The sequence below is a fragment of the Rhinopithecus bieti genome, unplaced genomic scaffold (genome assembly GCF_001698545.2).
Source record: "Rhinopithecus bieti isolate Rb0 unplaced genomic scaffold, ASM169854v2 scaffold_64915, whole genome shotgun sequence".
In the NCBI taxonomy this organism is placed as follows: domain Eukaryota; kingdom Metazoa; phylum Chordata; class Mammalia; order Primates; family Cercopithecidae; genus Rhinopithecus; species Rhinopithecus bieti.
The window spans coordinates 1,563,966-1,570,446 of record NW_016825936.1 but is presented as its reverse complement, the minus strand read 5'-3'; positions in this window follow the sequence as shown (position 1 = coordinate 1,570,446).

Below are 6,481 nucleotides of genomic sequence, written 5' to 3'. Positions count from 1 at the left end.
CTTTCTTTTTTTTTTTTTTTTTTTTTTTTTTCAGATGGAGTCTCACTCTATTGCCCAGGTTGGAGTGCAGAGGCACAATCTTGGCTCACCGCAACCTCCGCCTCCTGGGTTCAAGTAATTCTCTTGCCTCAGCCTCCCAAGTAACTGGGACTACAGGCATGCACCAGCATGCCCAGCTAATTTTGTACTTTTAGTAGAGACGGTATTTCACCATGTTGCCCAGTCTGGTCTTGAACTCCTGACCTCAGGTGCTCCACTCACTTCAGTCTCCCGAAGTGCTGGGATTACCGGCATAAGCCACCATGCCCAGCCCCTAGAGTTTGTTCTTAATCACATTTCAGACTGTAAAGTGAAGACTATCTGTTTAATGTGGCAAGAGTCCAAGTTGGAAACCAGTATAAAACATAACTGGTTTCAATAATTTTTTCTATTTTTTAATCTTTAAAACATCAATAAAGCAAACTAAGAGTATTCAAATAAAATTGTCCTCATTTTAAGCAGTATCTAATGTTACTCCAAGTTTCTCTGTTCTCTGAGATACTTCTGAACACACATGTAGATGTGTGCACAAGTCCACTTATTCACACACACACGTACACACATACACACACACACACACACATATGGCTGAGATAAGAACAAAAGGCTTAGCAAGGACTGCAGGAGCTCAGAATAAAATGGTTTAATTAATCACTGGGTTAGCTGGGGACTTTGCATTTTCTTTTTATATCTCTTGAAAATGATACCTATCCACCTTGCCAATAAATTGCCTGTGCATGTTTTATATTAGGTATTTAAAACTGTGTTTTTTTAATATATGTACCAAAGAGTTCAAAATCATGACATAAGAATAATCTGGGTAGCAATGGCCAGTTTTACTTGTCAAACATTATAGCTGGATTCATAGGAAAATGAGTCATCAGTGATATTTAGCTGAATGTGGGAAGCTTTTCTAACATTGAAATGCATTTGTAGAATGTTCTATCTTCTCTTCCCTGTTTCTATTATTTGAGTTCTTGCATTGTGCATTTATTCCAATCCAGACATTATCATGGTTTTTTAACTTTGCACATTCTTTGTCCTTGATAAATGTGTGTTCATTGATTTCTTTTCAAAGTGGCATTTACAATTTAATGAATGAGACATTTACTGTGTGACCTTTGGAAGAACACTTAACCTCTCTGGGCATTACCTTCTTCCTCTGTAAAATGAAAGAGCAGGAATCACTCAATGATTTCCTTAAGTTCTATTATTGGATAATATTTCAATTCTGACCCCAAAGGATATTTTCATTTGTTCCAAAAATATTTATAACTGTACACTGATCTTGGTAAATAAAAGTACAATAAAATGAATACCTTTTTAACAGTCACCTTAATAATCTCAGATTTTTAAGAAAGACATTTGCTTAAGCTCTGCTGGACATGCACTTTATCTCGTCTACGGATGCTTCTTCCCTTTGGGGAAGGGAACTAATGCTTAGAAGAAGTATTTACATAACGGAAGTCACAGTCCCTACTAATGCCTGTCCAAGGACAAGAATGTATCAGAAAAGGAGCCTTTGTCCTATGTTGAGGTTAAATACTTACCACTCCTAGGGAAAGCTTACATTTCTTTTGTGCTATGTGTCTGTGAATGTTTTATGAATCCAATTGAGCTTAAGAATCAAGTTTCTCCGACAGACACAGTTTATTCAGAGGAATAAAGATACAGCAGAAAGTTATTGATTTTTGAGGGATCTACGCCTTGTGAAAAATTAACCAGACATTCCTTCAAAATCAATACGATTACCCTTGCTGCTTCAGAACTATTACACTGAGTCTGACTAAAGAATGTCTCCATCACAGAGGGCAGTGGTTGGTTTTGTGGGTCTTTTGAAAACCAAGGGCAGGTGATTTTCTCTTATTTTCCCTCTATTTTCATTCCATGTTTTCTAACCCTCTCCTCCTTTCCACAAATGCATGCATGCATAAAAATGACTTCCAAGGCCAGGTACAGTGGTTCATGCCTGTAATCCCAGCAATATGGTAAACAGAGGCAGGCAGATTGCTTAAGTCTATGAGTTTGGGCAATACAGTGAGGTCCCATCTCTACACACACACACACACACACATGCCTTCTGTTTTCTCCAGATCCATCTGAGGCTATGCTGCCTTAAGTAGTGGTGGCATGGAGGCCTGGAACTACTCACTGAATCCATTTCCAGCCCATATAGTTAGTAAAACATTGAAATTAAAATCCTATATAAGTATCAGTTTTTATTGTTGCTTTGCAATTGTGGTTACCACTCTCACCTCCATAACTTCTTTCTGATATTTCTAATTACCTTTTTTTTGCAACTGAAAAAAGATTGTTCTTTTCCATCTCTGCTCAGACACAAGAGTTCCTATTGTCTCTACCACTGAATCAATATAAATTAATACATTTATATATTCCTATCTAGATCACCGACAAGTAGCTGGAGTCCATTTTCAATATGCATCCACTGCCAATTAGGCACTGTATTTGCTGCTAGAATACCCAGAGGAATAAAATATAAACTCTGTCCTCAAGGAGTTTATTGGCTAACAGCATTTCTTCAAGGGGGTGCTCTAGGCATTCAGGTCAAAGAAACCCTTTATTCTGCAAGACTGCCCTGTACCTTTGCAGGACATTTGGCATTGTAGTTTGAACCCATCAAATATCATCAACAGCGTTCTATTATTGTGGCAATCAAAAATTTCTCTTCATATTTACAAACAAACGTTGGAGAAGTAGTACTGTCCCTGTTTGAGCCTCTGATGAGCTGCTTAATGTTGGCCTGAATGTCTGGATGCAACACATCTATCCTGCCTCTGAAAATAGACTCACGCACCGAACCCTTTACTTTGGTCTTTTGACTCCCATACGTTTTGCTTTTTCCAGTCCCTGGTCTTTATGGGAACCCTGGTCCCTAGCATCTCAACAGTGTCTTAGGATCTCTATTCTATCACTTCCACCCAAGTATGTGCTGCCTAATTCACTAGATTCCCTCTTGATGGACAAGATGTAGCCGAATAACATCTAGCCTTTCATAGTAATGTCTTATCCAACTCTGTAGTGGTATCAATAATTTCTCTAGAAGAGTATTTCGGATACAGGTATACTCATTTCCAAGGTTTTCTTGAATAATGAACAATGTAATGTAATGTATTTTTCAGGGTGAAATTACTAGGAAAAAACACCCTTTTCCTTCCTTCATTAAGTCATTCATTTAACTGTTTATTGTTAATTGAGCAATTACTAAGTATCAGGTATTTGATTGATCTTTGGGAATATAGATTTAAGCTTAAATGAATATTGCCCTTTCCCTTGAAGATTTTGCATTCTATTGGCAAAGATACTAATCAAATAATCACATGTATAAATGACATTTAGTATGAAAAAGAGATAGAGAGCTCTGAAAGTATATAATGAGATAATTGTCCTTGTCAGAGAGCACGGTGACAATTATACAGGGGGGAATGGTCACTAAAGAATGAAAAGGAATTAACAAGGTAAAGAAGAGAGGGAAGAGCATCCTAATCAGAAAGACTAGTGGGGGCAAAGAACTTCTCCAGGTGGGAGCAGAGTGAGCGCAAGCGAATAACTAAGGCCAGTGGGTTAGAGCAGAGAGAGGCATGTGCAACAAGGGAGACCAGCGAGGTGGTGCAGCTTACCATGAAGCATCGTAGCTTTAAGAATGGGGAGTTTCGTGAATTTCCAAAGAGCATTAAGAAGCCCTTGGAATGTTTTAAGCAAGGAGCAGGAATGGGGTTGTCACATATCCCTATTGGTATTTGGAAAATATCACTCAGCAGATTGTGGATGAACCCTAGTATATATGGGTGCATAAGTAAGAATGATTTTGCATTAATGCAACAAATGAATAATAGTAGTTTGATCCAAGATGCTGACAAGGAGAGGGTATATACACAATATAGGGGTAATCCAGAGCATGGTGTCTGGTAGTGCTAGTTGAGAAAAGAAACACCAGAAGAAAGAAAATATTGAAGTGGGTAGAGGAGTAGAGAGCACATGCTCAATTTTGGTAAGTTTTTTAAATGTCTTTGAGACATTAAGAAGAATATGTAAAGCAACTATGAGATACATGGCTGGCGTTTGGAGGAGTCATCTCACGGTTTTTCAGATTTTGAAGTCATCTGTATATATGTGTTGATAGTATGGACATCAGTAAGATTGCCTATGGAGGGCACAGAAAAAGCCAATGACCAAGGACCAAGAATCAAGCTCTGATGAATGCCATAATGAAGCGGCGCAGGCTAGAAGGCTGGGTGGACAAAGGAGTCAGAGAAGCAGGGGCTATACATGCATTAGAACCAAGGCCAGTAGCATGTCATGGCAGCCAAGTAACGGTAATATTTCAGAAGAAGCCAATAATCCACAGTTTAAAATGTTGCTGAGAAATAAGGGATAGAGGACTAAAAATGTCAGGTAACATACAGGTCTGAGTGGGTATTGTTTTGATGGACAGACAAGGCTAGAAACAAAGGTAAATGGATTAAAAAGTATGAGTGAAGTGAGGAAGTGGGAAGAAGCAGGTAGAAACATTTATTTAGAGAGTCATGCTTCTGCATGGATAACAAGTCAAAGTGATATCTGAAGGGGAGTAAATGTTGACTTATGTTTCTCTACATATTCATTTGAAATATGTATTTGAGCATCCTTAAGAACCAATAGAAAAGAGAGGTTGAATATACTAAAGGAAAGTTACTCTAAAAAGAGAAAGTGAAGGGAGAGAGAGATAGTTCATTGGATTCCAAAATACAAGTAGAAGAATGTTTCTGAAACATGAGAGATGGTCATTGTTTTATAATAGTATGGAAGCAGTATAGGATGTGTCTTGGTTTAGGAAAGATAATCAGTGTTTTTGGATTTTGACTAAGAGAAATGTATTGCTGATCTTAGAAAGGGTGGAATAGAGAGATCTATAGGCAGACTGAGCTATTTGTAGGTGATTAATATCATGGAACCTAGGCAGAAGTAATCAGAGTATGTTGCAATTGGTACCCATGGGCACCAATGACCCATCAGAAACAGGCCAATGGGCCACACCTCTGTGTGCCAGCCTGATGGTATCTCTGACTATACCTAACAATTCTGTAGTCAGTCACGAAGAAGAAAAAAGTTTTTTTACTTTTATGCAAAAATATTCATTCGAATATTTACATGCTGTAGGAAAGACACAAATGGAGAGTGAACATATGAAGATTTATGCATATTTTTAAGTAAATGAACACAAAAGCAGAACTCTTGAGGCCATTTATGGCTTAGGCCCATAAATGGCAATGTGTCACCTCCCTTGTTGATTATTTGAGCCCCAGAGTTAGCCCTGTTTGAAGGGAAGTGACCACATTCGTGTGTGAACCCCAAGGACCTTGCTTCATTAGAAACCACCAACGCAACAGGCTATCCCAGGAGGTTCTAGTTTAGAAAGTTCTAGTATAGGGAAGGCCTCTCTGAGAAAAGACCTGAAGCAAAAGTGGATATAAAAGAGCAAGTCATGAAAAGATGTCAGGGGAAGCTTCTGAGCCAACAGAACAGCAAGTAGAATGGCCTGAAGGTGGGACAGTACTGTACGTACAAGGATTGGAAAAATGACTATGAATACAGTGGAAGGAATATGCACAAGAGTGATAAGAAATAAGGTCAGAAAGAGAGAGAGGTTCATATTATTAAGAGTCTCAACGAGCATGGACAGAAGATTATATTTCATAATTTTTCCAGTAGGAAATAGTTAATGACTATAGGACAAAGAAGTTACACAATTTGATTTTTTAAGCCATTCACATTCTGTGTGAATTGACTGACTGGGGCAAGAGAAGAAGCAGGGAAGTGAGTTAGGTGTTAATTGTTGCCTTCTATGTGAGAACGATGCAAGAATTGGTTGTGGTGGTGACAGAGGGTTAAGAGATAGATTCTTGGGAATATTTTGGAGGCAAAACTGACAAGACTTGGTAATGAATGTGATATGGATTTTCAGGCAGAGAGAGGCATGATCTGAGCATGAATAACAGAGTCAGGATGATGTCATTTATAGATTTGGAGAAGGCTGGAGGCACTGGTTGGTGGGAGCTTGAGAAATCAAGAGATCTATTTTGGACTTGTGAAGTTGAGATGCTTATTCAACATTCAAATGAATGTGAAAATGAACATTACAACTCAGGGACTGAAGAGAGTCCAAAACATGAATCCGGTCTCTAAAGCCATTGGGTAATATGATATCCCTTAGCAAAGGAGTATAAATTGGTAAGACTAACACAGAAGACAGAGATTTTGAGGTCAGAAAGAGGACGAAGGACCCACAAAGGAGACTAAGGGAAAGTGGACAGAACTCTTATCCAGTCACAGTAACAAAAACTTTAGCTGCAGCGAGAGCTTGAGTCAGATGAAGGAGGCACCAGTTGCAGAGACAAATTAGGAGGCTTTTGTAATGACACAGGGAAGAGATGACAGACTTAAA